At 45.7% G+C, this 18,476-nt stretch overlaps 1 pseudogene; it reads right to left on the bottom strand.

Moving 5' to 3' along the window:
- Nucleotides 1-346: 346 nt before the first annotated feature.
- The window catches only part of LOC124992796 (sorting nexin-6-like), a 29,575-nt pseudogene continuing 11,445 nt past the window's right edge, over nt 347-18,476 (bottom strand).

The following is an 18,476-nucleotide window of genomic DNA, read 5'->3' as shown; positions in this document are numbered from 1 at the left end:
AGGAGCCTGCTGGGTATCTCAGCAACACTCAGAGCTCCTCACACTGGGATCCAGGCTCAGTCACTATTCCTAGGCTCACTATTCCTAGGCTCAACTTTGCTGCAGTCCCGGCTCCAACGTCGTGTGTAAACTCCGCCCCATGCCTATCAGCTTCCAGCCCCACCACAGTGCAGGGCCCGGCCTTAGTGGAGGGAAAGCCAAACCCACCTGCATCGGGGCGCTGGGAAATCTCAGACCCCAAGTGCAGGCCTGAAAGGTTGAGGTCTTGAAAGGGGCAACAGCAAGTGCGGGCATTGACTGCATGCTCGTCCCAAACTGCGGGGTGTACGGAAGCAGGTGCGAGTCCCTACGTGGAACTGTCAGGGCCGCAGCGACGCCGCCTGAGCAGGAGCCGAGCCTGCAGCGAGTCTGCACAGACTCTAGGCTGGCTGGAGCCTGGGCTGGGGAGCAGGACCCTCCCCAGGGGTGGCCGTGCTGCGGGACCCAGAGCGCTGCCCAACCTCCAGAGCCCCAGGGGCTCCCCGCCGGTCGGGCAGGAGCCGGGGTCGCACTGCCGCCCGCTGGCGCGGGAGGGAGCTGCACCTCGGAGGCTTCGAGTCACTCGCCAGACCGCGCGCGCGGGGCCGGGGTGCGGCGACCTGGAGCGCAGCCCCTTCTCCCGCGCCCGCGCCTGGCTCGACTTCGCGCAGCCCGGGAGGTCGCGCGCCCCGCCCAGGTGCGGCTTCGGGGGTGCCCGGCTCTCCACGCTTTGCCGCCAGAAAGGCGCCCGGTCTGTGCTGGCAGGTGCCCGGCGGGACGCGAGCCGGGCGGTAGGATGCGGGAAGCGGCGACCCATCCTGCGGCGGCGACTGAGCTCGGGTGCCCGCAGCGGCTCTGCTCTTATCCTTCAGGGCCCCCCAGGGGACACTCACCTGCCTGGGTCACGCCCTGCATCACCTGGGGCGGGAGATGTTCTACCCGCACTCCGCTCCCTAGAATCCCCGGAGGCAGGGCTGTCGGGGTGCCCGTGCGGCTGCGCCTCCCTGCGACCTCCCTGCGACCTCCCTGCGACCTCCCTGCGAGCACTGAGCAGGCGAGGCTCAGAATTCCCAGGCGGTGAGCGCGGGGTCCCCCAGCGAGGACGCTCAGTCCCAGGCCAGGCTCGTGGCTGGTAGGTTCCGTCGCCCTCCCGGCAGGGCTGTTCCGCAAAAATACCGGACTAGGTGACGCCGAGCTCTCGGGGGCTGCGGCTCCCAGGATGCTCCACGGGAGCGCTGCAGGAGAGCTGAACTACTGACTGCACCGGGTCTGGTGGAATCAGCCAGGCAAGCTGGCCGCCGGCCACTCCCTGCTGCGGGCTGTGTAGGCAGGTCAGACTACACTGCCCAGAATTCCCGGGGATCTGACGCTCCCAGCCGTCTTCCTGTTGAGGGCCTTGCGGACAGACCTGTGGACTCTGCTGCCAGCAGGCAGCTCCTGAGGTGGACAGATGAGGCTGGACACTTGAGGAACTTCCAGGAATCAGGTTTACTTAAGCTACAGTGGTCCAGAGGGGCTAATTCTAAAAACCTCTGGACCCCGCGTCTGGAAGTTCTTTGCACTTTATATTTAACCGGTGGAAACTTAACAGTTACTCCTTGTCCCATATTCTCAGGTAGGACTGAGGTTTTACAAAGCTTTACCGGGAAAAGAGAGAACATCTTTTTGCACAACAAGCCCTCTCTGAGACAGACTCTGTCACACCTCTTGCCTGCAAACCTGGCATTTACACGAAGAGGAAGCTTCAAATCACAGTGAGCTCTCTGCAGCACTCCTGGGAAATCCTGTGACACTCTGTAAAATCTTGGTGACAAGAAGCATAATTACGGGGAGGGATTTTGGGGGCTACTTCACTACCAAGTGCCTTGATGAAGAGGTCCGCGTAGGTAGGGTCGACGGCACTGCCCAGGATACCCAGTGGCCTAACCCAGAGGCCTCTGAGTCAGGGCTGCAGGACTGATTATGGTGTCCAGGATTCCTGGGGCTTACAGCCGGTGGTGGGGGCTGTACCAACATAGCTCCAGACCACACTTTCCATGATCCTTGGGGACCTGCAACCCTCAGAGGCTCAGCGAGAAGGGCTGCGTTGTAGAATACCGGATTACACACCCGGGGTTCCTGGGGCGGCCAGGGCAAACACAGGACTTGCAGCCACCCCAGGCCTTCAGGGCGAGGGCTGCACCTGCAGGGCACCAGTCGGCACTGCCCACAACCTTAGGGCCTGCATCTCCCAAAGACTTCCAGTGAGGGCTGGGTGGGTAGGGCAGACTGGACTGTCTCCATTGCTGCTGGGCAAGGGTGGCCATGCGGCTGGGCGGCTAGAGGTGAGCAGGCAGGATGGACTGAACTATGTACAACGCCCTGGGGCAGCGGGGTGTGCCCTGCAGCTCCCGGGGCTGCTGGAAGATCTGCTTCTGAGCTCAGGTTCTCTTCACTTTGACGGTGGTCATCATGGCTGGCATTCAGCTTCTTGAAACCCACCATCCTAAAGTGGGGCAGTCCCTGGCTAGTCACCATGTCTCAAAGACCCACATTCCAGACCTGGGACGGCTCACGTTTACAGCCTTCCGTCGCTGGGCACAGGCCTGGTGTGTGTGGGTCTCTGCGAGGTTGCGCTTGGCAGTGCCTCTGCCCGCCTGGTCCCTGGCTGAGCTTGGCCTGCAGGGGTGCAGGCCGGGGTCTCCGGGAGGCAGTCTCCTGGACTCCCTTTTCTCCTCTCCTGAGATTCCACTCTGGTGAAGCCACAGATAAACACAGCCAGACCCAGTTAGGGTGGTGGGAAGAGATTTTGTGCAGTAATAACTGAAGGTGCAGGAAGGAGCCGAGGGATTCACCAGGAGGCCAGGAGGGACCTGGCTCTGAGCAGTGACCAGCTCCTGTGCTGGGCCCTCGGGCAGAGGGCCTGGCCTCGTGCTATCTTTGATGCCTGTCCAGCCTCCTTCGGGAGGTCGGGAGTCTCCTCCTCAGGACCAACCTGGCGGGAGGGCACTGGCTGGCCCTGGGAAACTGGGTCATCCTGAAAGCAGGGGCGGAGCTCCCTTCTCAGAGCAGCCTCAGGGGGCCACCTGGCTTGGGGCCTCTGTGAGTCATTCTAAAAGGACATCTAGAGTTCCTTCTCAGACCAGCCAGAGGGAGGCGCTGCAGACCACTCTGGATGGAGCATGCCCTCCTGGGCCCGAGAGAGGAGGGGGCCAGCTGGGAGCCACTCTCTCCCCCGCTGTCACCAGGCTCCCTGTGCAGCAATGGCCCTTCCTTAGGCTGTGACACTCCTTATCTCAACACAGTGACCCCATCTGGTTTCTGGGGAACCTGGCAGGGAGGAAAGAGGAACATTGAGGGAGGGTCCTGAGCCTGAGGGGACGGCCCAGTGCACCCCATCTCTGCTTTTCCTTAGTGTTTTGACAGTTCATTTTTCTTGCAGTGTTTAAAGTGGTAGAAAGGTTTGGAGAAATGCATGTGCTAAGTTATTTGAGTTAAAATTCACTGTTTCTAACAAAGCCAGAATTAAAATTTTATTTCATCACTTTCATGGAACTAAACTCATTAACCACATTTTAGTTTGGTTGAGAAATCACAGTTTAATTGAATGTATCTGTATTTTTTCCCTCTTTTAAAAGTGTTTTTATTGGTGCATTTGGGTTACATGTAATAGTGAGGTCCTTTCTGACGTGGGCAGATGTGCTTGGAGGTGATCGGCTCCCTTCCATCCCTAGTGCTTCTGCTTTCCCGTCCCTTCCATCCCCTTCCTCTGTCCATCACCACCCTTCAGTCTTCACGGCTTCACCCATTACTCTTTCCTTATCTCTCTCCAGCGCTACATCTGAGATGAAACATCTAGAGTCTGTCTTTTTTTCACTTAGCATGATGATCTCATTTCCATCCATTTATCAGCAGATGTCATAATTTCATTCTTTATGTCTGAGTAAAACTTGACTGTGTCAGTATACATTTTTCCTCATTCCTCTCTTGATGGGCACCTGGGCTGGTTCCATGACCTGGCTATTATGAATTATAGACTGTATTACTGTACTATGCTGATTTTAGTTCTTTTGGATAGACACCAAGGAGTGGACTATCTGGGTCATGTGGTGGTTCCATTCCTAGTTTTTTGAGGAATCTCCATACTGCTTTCCAGAGTGGCTACACTAATTTGCAGTCTGACCAACAATGTACGAGTGAACATTTCCCCCCAGAACTTACATAATTATTATATATTATAATCCTTTCCAGCACTTGTAATTTGTAATGTTGATGTCTGTCATTCTAAATGGAGTGAGATGAACTCTCAGTGAAGATTTGGTTTGATAGGGATGTTGAACATTTTTTTCATATATTTTTTGACCATTGCAGTTCTTCTTTTAAGCAATGTCTTTAGTTTTTTCCTGTTTTTGATTGAGTTATTAATTTTTTGGGGTTGTTTTGAGTTCTTTAAATATTCTGGATATTAATCCCTGATAAGAAAGGAACTGGGAAAGATCTTCTCCCATTCTGAGGCTCTCTCTTTGCGCCTCTGCTTTCTTTGCTGTGCAGAAACTTTTAAGTTTGAAGCCATGCCACTTACAGATTCTTGATTTTATTTTGGAACCTGGGTCTTGTTAGGAAAGTCAGTCCTGCACAGATATGTTGGAGAGTTGTGTTTTTTGAGCCCAATCTAGCTTTTCCACTGAGTTCATTTTAGAACTCCTTTATCTTTAATTGATGGATCTATAATAAATAGCACCTTACATTTTAGTTTTCCAGTACCCTACAACTTCTGTCAAATACTTCATCCTCCACGAACATTACAATGTATTAAACGATGACGAAGATGAAGTAGAATAAAAGGAAATGGCTTTATAATAATAGTGCATCCCTCCCTCTCTTTGTTTTTCTCTTCAGTACTGGGGTTTGCGCCCAGGACGTACACATCCCAGGGGAGTGCTCCGCCACCGAGCAACAGTCTCAGCTCTTCCTTGTTCTGAGACGGGATCTTGCTAAATTGTCCCGGTACCCTCAAATTTGTGATCCTCCTGCCTCCGCCTCCCTAGTGGCTGGGATCACGGGCGTGGCCGTCACTCTGGGGCCCTCCTCTTTTAGCATGTGTAACGAATACCTGCCATGGGCCGTGCTTCTAGCAGCTGTGAGGAGCAGGTAGTTGTTGTGGCTAATGGAGGGACTACTGCCCCCGGATTCAGGATGGCAGAAGGCTAGTCAGGCAGGCTGTCATTGCCACAGGTCCTGCTTCAGCCTCAGTTTCCCCAGATGGAAGGCTGAGTTTGGCTCTGAACTAGCGACTACCAACGCTGTTGCTCCTCGCCAACCACGGTCCCTCTGCCCCCTGTTCCAGACCCTGCAACCTCCTCAAGCTCCCACCCTCCCAACCTCCTCCAGATCCCACCCACCAACGCCCCGCCCACCCTCGGGCTCCACCCCTCCAGACCCCACCCACCACAGCCCCGCCCACAGCGACTCCACCCCCTGCAGGTCCCACCCCTCTCCCAGACCCCACCCACCACAGCCCCATCCACACCGACTCCACCCCTCTGTCAGATCACGCCCACCTCAGGCCCCACCCTCCATCAGACTCCACCCCAGGCCCCACCTCTCTTCCAGACCCCACCCCAGCGGGCGAGGACCTGCATCTGCCTGGTCAGCGCACTATTGACTGGATGTTTGTAATGGTGCACAAAATAATGTCTATTGTATAAACATTGACATCATGTATCGGATGACATCATGCATATCAGACTTAAAAATACCATAAACTAAATTTAGGAAAGTCACTTCTTTCTCTTCTTTTCTGTAGATCATGAACATTTGAAATAAAATCAGAATTTGTTAAAGGTCAGGTAACACTCAGCTGTGACCCCTGATGACCCCGGGGTCTTTTCCAGTGGGAGACCTCTAAGCATCAGTCCAAGTCTTCCTATATTACTTGATCGAGTTAGAGTTTCCTTATTTTTAAGTCATTTTGCAACATCTGTGTTTACTAGGAAATTCCTCAAGTCCTCTGGGTTTCCAATTCTGTACAGTAGGTTTCTCCTGTTCAATTTTTAATTTCTCCTCCTCATTTTTTATAGAATTCTTCATCCTGTGAACTTCTGCTATTTTTCATCAGCAACATTTAAAAATATACTTTTAGCTTACTTCGGTTTTGATTGAGAGAATTGTCTTTTTTGAAAAGTCTCATGATACTCTGGAATGATTTTAATTATTTTCTGCTTATTAAGACACCTTTAGGTACCATGTGTGCAACTCAGTGGCAAGAGCACTTGCTTAGCATGTGAGAGACCCTGGATTCGTTCCCAGAACGATACACACACGCACACACACATGCACACATACACTTACACAGGCATAGACATGTGCAAGCATGCACACACACATGCATATGCACATACACACGCATACATGCATGCACACACAGGATGCCTTTGACAGGACCCAAGTCTCAGAGGTATCCAGAGGTATTGTTTAAAAAGATTATGTATTTACACATATACACACACCACATATCTCTTCCAATTTTTTTTTTTTTTTTTTTTTTTTTAGTGCTGGGGCTTGAACCCAGGGCCTTGTGCTTGCAAGGCAAGCACTCTATGAACTGAGCTATTTCCCCAACCCTCTCTCCCAAATTTGATAAAATTATTTAAGCAAAAATTTCCAGTCAACTTTAGAAGATAGAAACAGGAAGATGGTATTTTTAATGCCAACTATTGATATAGTATGATACCTAAAACTGTTCTCGATAAGTTTCCTTAGGACTTAAATCGTTACAATATGTAAGAGACAAGTCAGTAGCTGCTTTTTGTAATTCAGATACATTTACTGAAAATAAACTTTAAAAACATAACTTTCTACTTTTCAAATTTAGGAAACATATCCTTGTGACTCATTAAAGATCTACATTTATCAGAAAGTCAGTTCTCTCCCCTGCAAGCGAGGGGCTGGGCCTTCTGACGCACAGACCTTGTGCATCACAGGAATCATTGTTGGAGAACTCTATCAGGTGTCTCACCTCTGTTCACAGTGTCATTTACAGATGTACCCGTGTGCTTCAGTTTCAGAAATTTGAATTTCTTCTTTTGAGATCATAACTTAGGGTTATTTCATGTGGTAAGTGCCATGATTACATTTTATCTTGATGTTCGTGCCCGTATGTGCTTATAAGTTGGCTTTTAGAATAGAGTCGAGTTTATCTCACATTTGTTGGATCCATTAGAAGAGTAAATACTATTTTACTATATTTAAAAGTTATCATATTTGAAATTAGTAGAAGCAGAGGTTAGATATGTTTATATTGTGGGACAAACAAAGTGCAGGTTTAGTTTAGTCATTTGGGGAGGTTGATGACATGGCTTCTGCCCTGTTCTACACCTGCCATGGTTGTCTATGATCAGATGTCTGACCTGGAGAATTTTTTGGCACTGGGGATTGAACCCAGGGCCTTAAACATGTTAGACAAGCACTGAGCTACATATATCCCCTGCCCTTTTATAAATTTTATTTTAATTCAGGGTCTTACTAAATTGTTCAGGTGGGCCTCTATCGGGTCCCCTCTGCCCGCAGAGAGAGACACGACAAATGTCTGAAGCTTTGGAAGTTTATTGTGCACAGTACTTCTCTTACGCTTCTCTTTCCCCTAGCTTCTGCGCACTCCCAGCTTCCCTTCTCCCAGCTTCTTCCAGCTCAGCTCCAGCCGCCGCTTCTGCTGCTGCTGCTGCTGCTGCCGTCGCCGCCCTTCTGCTCCGTCCGTTCCGTTTCTCTCCCCCCTCGCTCTCCCACCCACCAGGCTTATATACACTTCAATCAATCAAGGGAGAGTACACGAGATGAACGCGGACAGCTGCAGGCGCAGGATGGGTACACGAGGGGAGGCATGCTCTAATCACGTTGTTAACTAGCCAATCATTAGAATTCGCTGGTTGTTTACTGTATAGCCGGCCGCTCTCGGCTCAGCGTCAGGCGCCATCTTGACCATGTCTAAGGCCGGGGTTCCCGGGAACCCCCACAGATCCCCCTTCTTTAATATTAAACTAAGGCTCGGGACCGTGTCTGTCTTAGGCTGAGTGGTCAGCATATGTCCTTACCCGTCATCAGAGCCTGCAGAGCATGCTGCAGCTCCTGTCTTAGGTTGGTACACAGCCACCTACTTCATTACCCGTCTTTGACTACCGATCCAGCATCAAGAGCCATACTAATGGGGGGCTGTCGGCCTTTAGGGTGGTCATGGCCTGATGAAAAATAATTTGATCTCTCTATTGGCTAGTTTGCAGATGCATGCCAAAACGAACGAAGAGAAGAAAGCCAAGGCAGAGGAGTACCACCATAGCTCCTAAGCTTGCCCACTGTTTGACAAATCTATAAACAGAAGAAGAACCTTATAGCCATATTAAATACAGAAACAATATACATCCCAATAGAGTTACAATATGGGTAACACAAAGCAGCTCTCAGGGAATAAACGCATCCCAGCCCCAAAAGTTCTTGCAAAGCATCCACTTGTTCTTATAATGAGTCCATTCTCTGATAGAGTCTCTATGGTCTGTAAGGCTGCAACTGCATTCTCGGCCGAATGATCGTTGTTGTGGTTGTGTCAATGCTGCTACTGCAAGGACTGTGGTGGCAGTGATCACGGCTGTTGCAATGTCAAAGCCTCTTCTGTTTCTTGATAATAGCACTGGCAATTCTATATCTACAACAGAAACTAGGACTGGTAGGAAGATAGAAATGTGCAAATTGCACAGGTGGCAAAAGAACCATTCCAGTATTGTGAGAGATAGGACACAGTTAATGAACAGTTAGGAGGTATTATTAGAAATGTTAATTGGCAGAAACATGAAAAAGAGAAAATACACAAGCTGACGTAGGAGGAAAAGCAATATCACAGCTAGGGTCAGCAGAACGAGTTGCTCTACTCTGGGTCTGATCTGTAGTATGATTCCAACGGCAAAGTGCAGAAATTCCTCCTGTTAAGGCAAAGAAAGGCTAGAAATATCCTTGTCACCAAAAACAGCATGACCTGAAAAATCATCAGTAGAATTGACAGACTTGTAGAGGAATTGGTGAAAAACAAGAAAAGGAAGGATAAAAAATATGTTAGTCAGAAATGAAAAATATGGCCAGGCTAACAATGGCCCATAGGTTCCGGGTTTGCCTTTCCGTATGAGTTTTCGTTATTGGAGGAAGGCTCAAACTCGCCATTGTAAGGAGGAGCAGCATCACTTGTATGCTGTAAAACTCTGATTAGCCTTTCTGGAATCCAGACTGGAGTCTGTTGATCCTGTGGGAAAACACAAACAGACCCTCGGACCCAACAAAGGACTGGATCCGGTCCTTTCCAACAACCTGTCAGGATATCTTTCCATTTTGCCCATACTTGAGAAGTATTATGGGGACTATAATGTCGATCAGCTGCAGAATGGCCGTCCCTATCCAGAGTTAAGAAATTTAGAATGAAAAGAACTAAATTAAGTTTATCTTTAGGAGACTTGTAGGAGGCTCCTATTCCCCCTTTTTGTTTATTTAAACAATTTTTTAAAGTAAGATGTGCTCTTTCCACAATGCCCTGTCCCTGAGGATTATAGGGGATGCCAGTGACTGATTGGATGTTAAATGTTTGTAAAAACAACTGAAAGCTTTTGGAAGTATAAGCAGGACCATTATCTGTTTTAATAACTTTAGGTATGCCCCAGCCAGCAAATGCTTGTAGGCAGTGTTGAATGACATCTTTTACCTTTTCTCCAGAATGAGCGGAAGCCATAATGACCCCTGAAGCAGTGTCTACTGACACATGTACATACTTAACAGTACCAAATTCAGGAATATGGGTTACATCCATCTGCCAAATATGACCAGGCAGCAGTCCCCTAGGGTTAACTCCAAAGGATTGTACTGGGATTAAAGGAGCACAATGTTGACAATTTTTTACTATTTGTCGAGCCATACATTTAGATATAGGAAATTTTCTGCTCAAAGTAGTGGAATTTACATGAAATTTTTCATGAAAGAGTTTTGCCTGTTCCTCTATGGAAAAGACAAAAATTGATTTGGTGGCCATATCTACCAAGTCATTAGCATTGGCCAAAGGTCCTGGTAAATTAGAATGAGCTCTAATATGTCCTACATAGAAAAGATGTTTACGCTGTAGGATAAGGTTTTGTAGCGTAGTAAAATAAGAAGCTACCGTGGACATGGAAGAAATATGGGGTACCGTTTCAAGAACCTGTAAAGCGTTAACGATATATAAGCTATCAGATAAAAGATTGAATGGCTGATTATCTGCCAATTTAAAGGCTAATATTACAGCTGCAAGTTCAGTAACCTGCGCGGAGTTGGGTGGAACTATTATGGTATGAAGTTGTTTACCGATAAGTACTGCACCTACTCCATTTTTGGAGCCATCAGTAAAAATGGTTACACAGTCTTTAAGAGGCTGGACACTAGTCACTTTTGGAAAAACTATGGGAGTATTTTTACAGAATTGAATCCAGGGATGTTGGGGATAATGGTTATCGAACTGAGCTGAAGTGGTACAATATAATACTGACCAATCATCATCATTATTAATTAACCACTTAATTTGCTGAGTGGAATAAGGAGTTATAATAATAGACGGATGGATTCCAAAAACAGTAATGCAAGATTCTATTCCCTTGAATATTACCTGGGCAATAGCTTGGGGATATGATTGCAATGTTTTAGCTGGAGAGCTAGGGAGATTTATACTTTGCAGAGGTCCTCCTTGCCAAACTATGCCAAAAGGGGTATGCTTCTCTGAGATTATGATTAAACTTAATGGTTGAGTAGGATCACAACGATCAACATAACACTGCTGAAGTCTATTCTCTACTAGCTGTAAGGATATCCGTGCTTCGGGAGTAAGTTTCCTAGGGGAATTCAAGTCAGGATTTCCTTTTAATATATCGAATAAAGGTTTTAATTCCCCTGTGGATAATTTTAAATAGGATCTGATCCAGTTAATGTCACCTAAGAGTTTCTGAAAATCGTTCAAGGTATTCAATTGATCTGTCCTGATGGTCAACCTTGTTGGTCTGACTGTAGTAGCAGTGAGCCTTGTACCCAGATATTCTTGGATCTCCTCTAATTGTAATTTTTCAGGGGATATCGTTAGTCCTCTCTTTTCTAATGCTTGAGTTATAAATTGTAATGCTTCTAACAAAACTTCTTTTTCTGGATGGCAAATAAGTATGTCGTCCATATAGTGATAAATCAACAATCTCTTAAACTTTTGTCTAGTAGTTGTTAACGCTTTATCTACGTATATTTGACATATAGTAGGGCTGTTAGCCATACCTTGAGGCAACACAGTCCATTCGAATCTCTGGTCAGGCTGAGTGTGATTAAGAGAGGGCAAAGTAAAGGCAAATCTCCAACAATCATTTTTGTGTAAGGGTATAGAGAAAAAGCAATCTTTTAAATCCAGAATAATAGTAGGCCAATTTTTTGGTAGTGCAGTAACAAGAGGGAGTCCACATTGGACGGGTCCCATAGGGTACATTTGTTCATTTATGGCTCTTAAATCATGTAATAACCTCCATTTTCCTGATTTTTTCTTTGTTAAGAAGATTGGAGTATTCCAAGGAGAGGTAGAATGTTGTAAATGACCTGCTTGTACCTGCTCTTGTACTAACTTATGAGCTGCCTCTAGCTTCTCTTTTGTTAGGGGCCACTGTGGAATCCAGCGAGGCTTATCATCTTTCCATACTATAGGGATTGATGGTTCATCAGTGGCCCCTAGGAAAAACCCAATCCATGAGAATCATTCTTTGGTGGAAGTAAAGGCAGTGGTTGGGTAGATCCTTGGCTATGTCTTCCTAATCCTTTTTTATCATCATAGTTCATATTTTGTAACATATTTCTTACAGGAGTCCCTTGGTAAGTCTGATCAGTGGTGAGTTTCATATCCATTTGCTGCAGGACGTCTCGTCCCCATAGGCTAATAGGAACATTACAGACATATGGCTGAAATATTCCTGTGTGTCCCTCTGTATCTTTCCACGATAATGAGGAAGCACTTTGATTGGGGCTCTCTGCTACTCCTAAGCCTCTCAAGCTCTGAGCTGCTGTGATCAATGGCCAGTGCTTTGGCCAGACCATTGCGCTAATAATACTTTTGTCTGCTCCTGTATCTAATAAACCTGTAAATTCCATATTTCCCACTTTTAATTTCAGGAGGGGCCTCTGTTCCATATCCATAGTAAGGTTTATTAAAGTGGTTCCTGTTGATCCAAAACCTCCTTGTCTTTTATTTGTATTTTCACTGGGCCACAAGGAATGTCGACTGGGCAATATAAGCATTTGTGCAATGCGATCCCCTGGAGAGATGACCGTAATTCCTTTTGGTGAAGAGACCAAGGCTTTTATTTGTCCAGTGAAATCAGGATCAATAACCCCTGGGTGTACTATAAGTCCTTTTAGTGTTGAGGAACCTCTACCTAATAATAGTCCTACACTGTTCTGTGGGATTTTTTCATGCCAATCAGTATCAATCATCTGCACCCCCATATCTGGGGTTAGTATGAGTCTGGAGGTGGCACAGATGTCCAATCCTGCACTTCCTGAGGTGGCTCTGCGCTCCCCTTCTCTGTGGGAGGATACCACCGTCGGGGAACTTGTTGAATTACCCCGTATATTTGTTGCGGGCCCCGGGGAGGGCCCTGTCTCCCGTTTTTCTTTGAAGTCTAGGATTCAACCCTAAGAAATCATCCTCCCCATCTCTAATAGGCTGACAGGCACCACTCCAATGACTTCCTCTTCTGCATCTTGGACATAGCCCTGGGGCATAAGGTGTAACAGATTTTACTATAGTTATCTCTTATCTTTTGTTAGGGCATTATCTCCTTGCTGCTGATTTTATGCATCTATTGAAACGTATTGGCCTTCTCCTATTAACATTTCTATCGGGAAACCTTGCCACTATGTTTCTGCAAGCAGTTTCAACAGCTGAGCTCTCCAATTAGCCATTGTTCTCCAAATAACACTGCTCTGCATAGTCTTAACTGCCTCTTTAAAGTTTTTTCTAATGGCTGATGGTATCTCCATTTGCTCCTCAAATACGGGCAGGTTCTACAGATTTTGAAGCTCTTTTTATTAGGCTTAGGTTTCTCCTACCTTTTTCCCTTGTTCTTAAGTTTTCACTACCACTTGGTTATTCCTTTTGGGGGTTCTTTGTGTTAGACTTAGTTCCCTTTTTTCCCTTGTTCTTAGATTTTTTGAGCAATTATTTTCTAGGTCACCACCACTCAATTTTTCCTCACTTTATTCTCTTTAAGCGTTCTTTTCTGTTACTATTAGACCCTGTTCATGAAGATCCCCCTTGTGGCACACTAAGCGGCTTTTCTTTACTTTAGCTGTTTTTTTTTTTTTTTTTTTTTTTTTCTCAATGGCGTCCCATTGTTTTTCAATGGTTCCCTGAGGGGTTGCCGCACCCAGACCCCATTGCTACTAATCTGAATAGCTTTAGTTATGGCAATTACAATAACAGTGGCCTAGCTGCCAGGAGCAAGGAGATTGCTGAAAGGAAAACTATCAAGTGCGCATTAAAATTTTTATAGCGGCTTTTCACGTAGGACCGCTTCAAACGTGTTTCTACTTTCACTTTAATTAGACCGCGTTCCACGCGCCAGGACCGCCGATGGCGTGTCCCGATACCCCCCCGACCCGCGTTCTACGCGTTAGGATCCCGGTACCCCTCAACCCGTGTTCCACGCGTCAGGACCCCAATACCTTTCAACCCGCGTTCCACGCGTCAGGACTCCTGATACCTTTCAACCGGACCGCACTCCGCGTGTCCCCAGGACCGCCAATTGCGCATCCTGACACCCTTTAACTTTTTTATAACCGGTTCAACTTGTATAAAAAAAATTTTTTTTTTCAAATATCTTACCTTGTTTTCTTTTATAAGGCCTTCATCTTCCCGGGTTTCGGCGCCAGTTATCGGGTCCCCTCTGCCCGCAGAGAGAGACACGACAAATGTCTGAAGCTTTGGAAGTTTATTGTGCACAGTACTTCTCTTACGCTTCTCTTTCCCCTAGCTTCTGCGCACTCCCAGCTTCCCTTCTCCCAGCTTCTTCCAGCTAAGCTCCAGCCGCCGCTTCTGCTGCTGCTGCTGCTGCTGCCGTTGCCGCCCTTCTGCTCCATCCGTTCCGTTTCTCTCCCCCCTCGCTCTCCCACCCACCAGGCTTATATACACTTCAATCAATCAAGGGAGAGTACACGAGATGAACGCGGACAGCTGCAGGCGCAGGATGGGTACACGAGGGGGCATGCTCTAGTCACATCGTTAACTAGCCAATCATTAGAATTCGCTGGTTGTTTACTGTATAGCCGGCCGCTCTCGGCTCAGCGTCAGGCGCCATCTTGACCATGTCTAAGGCCGGGGTTCCCGGGAACCCCCACAGGCCTCCAATTTGTGATCCTCCTGCCTTAGCCTCCCATGTAGCTGGTATTACACATGTGCATCAGAAGGCCTGGATTGTCCTGGAGGATTTTGATGTCAGTGTCACTGTTTCCAATGTATTAATAAATTCCTAAGCTAGACAGCGAATGCTCTACCTTCGCCCCTTTCTTATCTGTAACTTCTCGTGGCCTCAGTGAGAACCCTGGCTCCTAGCTTCTGCCATGTACTTAATTCATTGTTCATTTATGACCGTTGAATTCATTGTTCCAGATTATAGGTTGTGACATAATAAGATACACATTTTCCTCCCACTCCAGTTCCTGGTGCAGAGCTCCCCAAATCCTGATATTTCCTGAGTGACAGAGGGGTTAGGATCATCTTTTGTTCTAACATTTGTTCTTTGAGTTTAGTTCCTTGTGTAGAGCTCCTGAATCCTACAGAATCTCTTGGGTAGTAGGAGGGTCTTTTTCTGTAATAAGGACTCTTGCTGGGTCTCTAAGTCAGTTTCAGGATGGAGGATGGTCATGAGGAAGATCAAGTGATGGTTAAAAGGTGAGAACTTTGAGTCCCCCACCCCATCTTCTGGGGAGATTGAACTGAAAAGTGGTTCAGAGAGTTTGAGTTGCTGAACACCACCATGCACAGGGAGGGTAGTGCTCCCCAGCTCCATGTGGACAGAGGCTCCTGCACGGGGACCCTCCTGGGCCTCAACCTGTGTGTATCCTCATTGGACTGTAATTTTGTTTTTTCTGCAACAGCATCAACATTGGGCCATACAGTGTGTTGCCTCTGCCTGGCTTACTACACTTAGCAGCACAGCAGGTAGGATTCTTCTGTGTCTCTGTGCAGGTTTGCAGGTCAGTCTTTTCCATTCTGTGTTGGTTGTGCATTCTGCTTTGGAAGGAAATTCTGATCTTTTAAATCTTATCGCCATCAGGAGATCTTCTGTGTATTCGTACGTGGAAGTTCTGGTTAGACGTGTTTCCAGAGTGCTTGTCTAATGCAGATGAGTCGTAGGCACACTGTTGGGTCATGGATTAGAACTGTTCTTTCTTGGAAAGGACTGTCACACTGTCCTCTGAAGGGACCGTGCCACGTGTCCTTCCAGCAAGGCCTGAGAGTGCTGGGGTCCCGCATCCCGCAGCTCTTGCTGCCTGCCCCTTCTCAGAGCACAGCAGTTCTAATAGCAGTGCCACGATACCTCGCTATTTTAATGTGCGATTCCCTGATGAGCTGAGATGCTGAGCATCATCTTGTATGACTGTTTGCCATCTTTATATTTTCTTTGGTCATGTGTCTGTTCAGATATTTATCCATTTTATTTGTGTTTTTAGTCGTTTTTAAAGAATTCTTTGTGTATCTTGAATCACAAATTCATTTTCAGAAATGTGTTTCTAAGTAATTTATCCCAGTCTGTGGCTTGTTTTTTTGTTTCCTCTTTCATAGAGGAGAAAATTCAGTTCTTTAGTTCTGGGATTTGAATGCAGGCTCTCGTATGTGCTAGGCAAGTGCTCTACCACTGAGCTACATCCCATCCCTTTTCAATCTCCCAGGCTGGCCTCGAATTTGCAATCCTCCTGCCTCAGTCTTTTGAGTAATTGGGATTGTCAGCATGCAACACTGCACTTGGTAAAAATTCAATTTTATAAAGTGCACGTTGTCAATACTTTCTTCTGTCAGTTGGCTTTTGGTATTGAGTTAACTCATCACCAAGGACTGGAGATGTAGCTCAGTGTTAGAGAGCTTGTCCAGTGTGTAGGAGGCCCTGTGTTCCATCCCCAGTACCAGAATGCACACACCTCCTCATTAAGGCTGATTACAAAGACTTTCTTCTGTTTCCTTCTATAATTTGTTTAGTTTTCTCAAATTTTAGTTACAGACTATTATGACAATTTTTGTAGGTGTTTCAGTTTGCGTCTACATTCATTTCACTCAATATGGTCTCCAAAAACTTGTTGAATTTCCCCCTTTTTGAAAAATCATAGATAATGGGTTTCATTTCGGTTTGAATTTCCAAAATCACAGCCTCGAATACTCTAGATGCAGCACTGGATTTCGTCCACTTCTCAGGAGCCCCAGGAGGGGGTGCGTGTTGCACCCCTGAACTGCAGCATCCTGCGCTGAACCCCAGCGGCCACCAGAGGGCAAGCCACCTTCCCACACCAGTGGTGTCCGTTCTGAGCTGTGTGATAATGCAAACGAGTCCTCCAGATGTAGCCTCTGATGCTAATGCATTATCCACAGTGGCCTTTGGTGATAATGTGTCCACTAGCATGTGATACTAGAACAGTGTCCATATAATGTGGTGCTAACACGGTCTCTACAGCGTGGTCTCAAACACTGATACAACTGCTGCCATGTGGCCTTTAATAGTAATATAATGTTCACACCGTGTCCTCTCCTACTAATATAATAGCTGCCCTGTGGTCCTTAACATTAATGACCACACGTGGCATCCAATACTAATACAATATCCGTACTGTGGCTGCTAATACTAATGTAATATTCACACTGCAACCTCTAATACTAATATAATATCCACACTGTGACCAGTAACACACAATATCCATACTGTTACATCAAACACTAGCTTAATATCTCCCCTATATATTAATATACATATTAATATATAACATATTAATATATACTATAATATATTAAGAGTATATTCACTCTTTGGCCACTAATACTAATATAATCGCATGGTAGCCTGTATACTCATGTAATGCTGATAAAATATCCATGCAATAGCCAAGCATGGTGGTGCACGCCTGTAATCCCAGTGACTTGCAAGTTCAAAGTCAGTCTCAGCAACTTAGTGAGACCCTAAGCAACTTAGCAAGACTCAAAATAAAAAATGAAAAGGGTTGGGGATTTGGATTAGTGGTTAAGTGCCTCTGGGTTCAATCCCCAGGGAAAACAACAACAACAAAAAAATATACATGTGTGTGTGTGTATATGAGTGGGGTGCTCACTCCTGTGAGTGTGTGTGTGTGTGTGTGTGTGTGTGTGTACATACTCATGCCGTGACCTCTAACACTAATATAATAGATATACTGTGGCCTTTCATTTTAATATAGTATTCACATTGTGTCCTCTGATAAGATGACCTGTGTCCTTTAATGTTACTGTAATGTCTACACTGGGTCCTCTAATAATAATATAACACATGCCCTGTGTCCTTTAATATAATGTCCACACTGTGGCCTGTAATACTAATATAATATGTATACTGTGGCATCTGACACTAATTTAGTAGCTGCCCGTGGTATTAATGTATTAGCCATACTGTCACTATTAATACTAATATAATATACATATGGTTGCAGCTAACACAAATATAAGAGCCATGTTGTGACTTCTGATACTAACATAGAATCCAAACTGTTGCTGCCAACACTAATATCTGAATTTTGGAAATTAATATTACTATAAAAATGTCCTTTACTCCATGTACAAACAGAGAAACAACATGTATCCCATTTGTTTACAATAAAAAAAAAATGTCCACAATGTGGCTTCTAATATTAAGATAATATTCACAATATGGCATCTAATAGTAATATAATAGCTTTCTGTGGCCTCTAATGTCAATATTAATACTCTTATTAATGAAATATCCATATTGTAGCATCTAAGACTAATAAAATATCTGCCCAGTAGTCTTTAATGCTAATAAAATCTCCATATCATAGCATCTAAACCTGATATAATAGCTGCCCTGTGGCATTTTATAGTAATATAATATATATATATATATATGGTATATAATCTAAAACCAATATAATAGCTGAACTTTGGTATTTAATATTAATATAATATGCATGTAATAATAACAGCTGCCCTATGGCCTTTAATACTAATGTAATATCCACAAGATAGCATTTAAATACACTATAATACCCAGTCTTTGACCTTTACTACCATATAATATCCATATCATAGTATCTAAAACTAATAAAAAAGCAGCTCTGTAGCCTATAATAGTCATGACATCCATACCACAGCATCTAAAACTACTTAATAGATGCCTGGTAGCCTTTAATATTAATATAAT

Source organism: Sciurus carolinensis, chromosome 9 (genome assembly GCF_902686445.1).
Source record: "Sciurus carolinensis chromosome 9, mSciCar1.2, whole genome shotgun sequence".
NCBI classification, from domain to species: Eukaryota; Metazoa; Chordata; class Mammalia; order Rodentia; family Sciuridae; genus Sciurus; species Sciurus carolinensis.
This window is presented reverse-complemented; position numbering and strand designations above follow the sequence as displayed.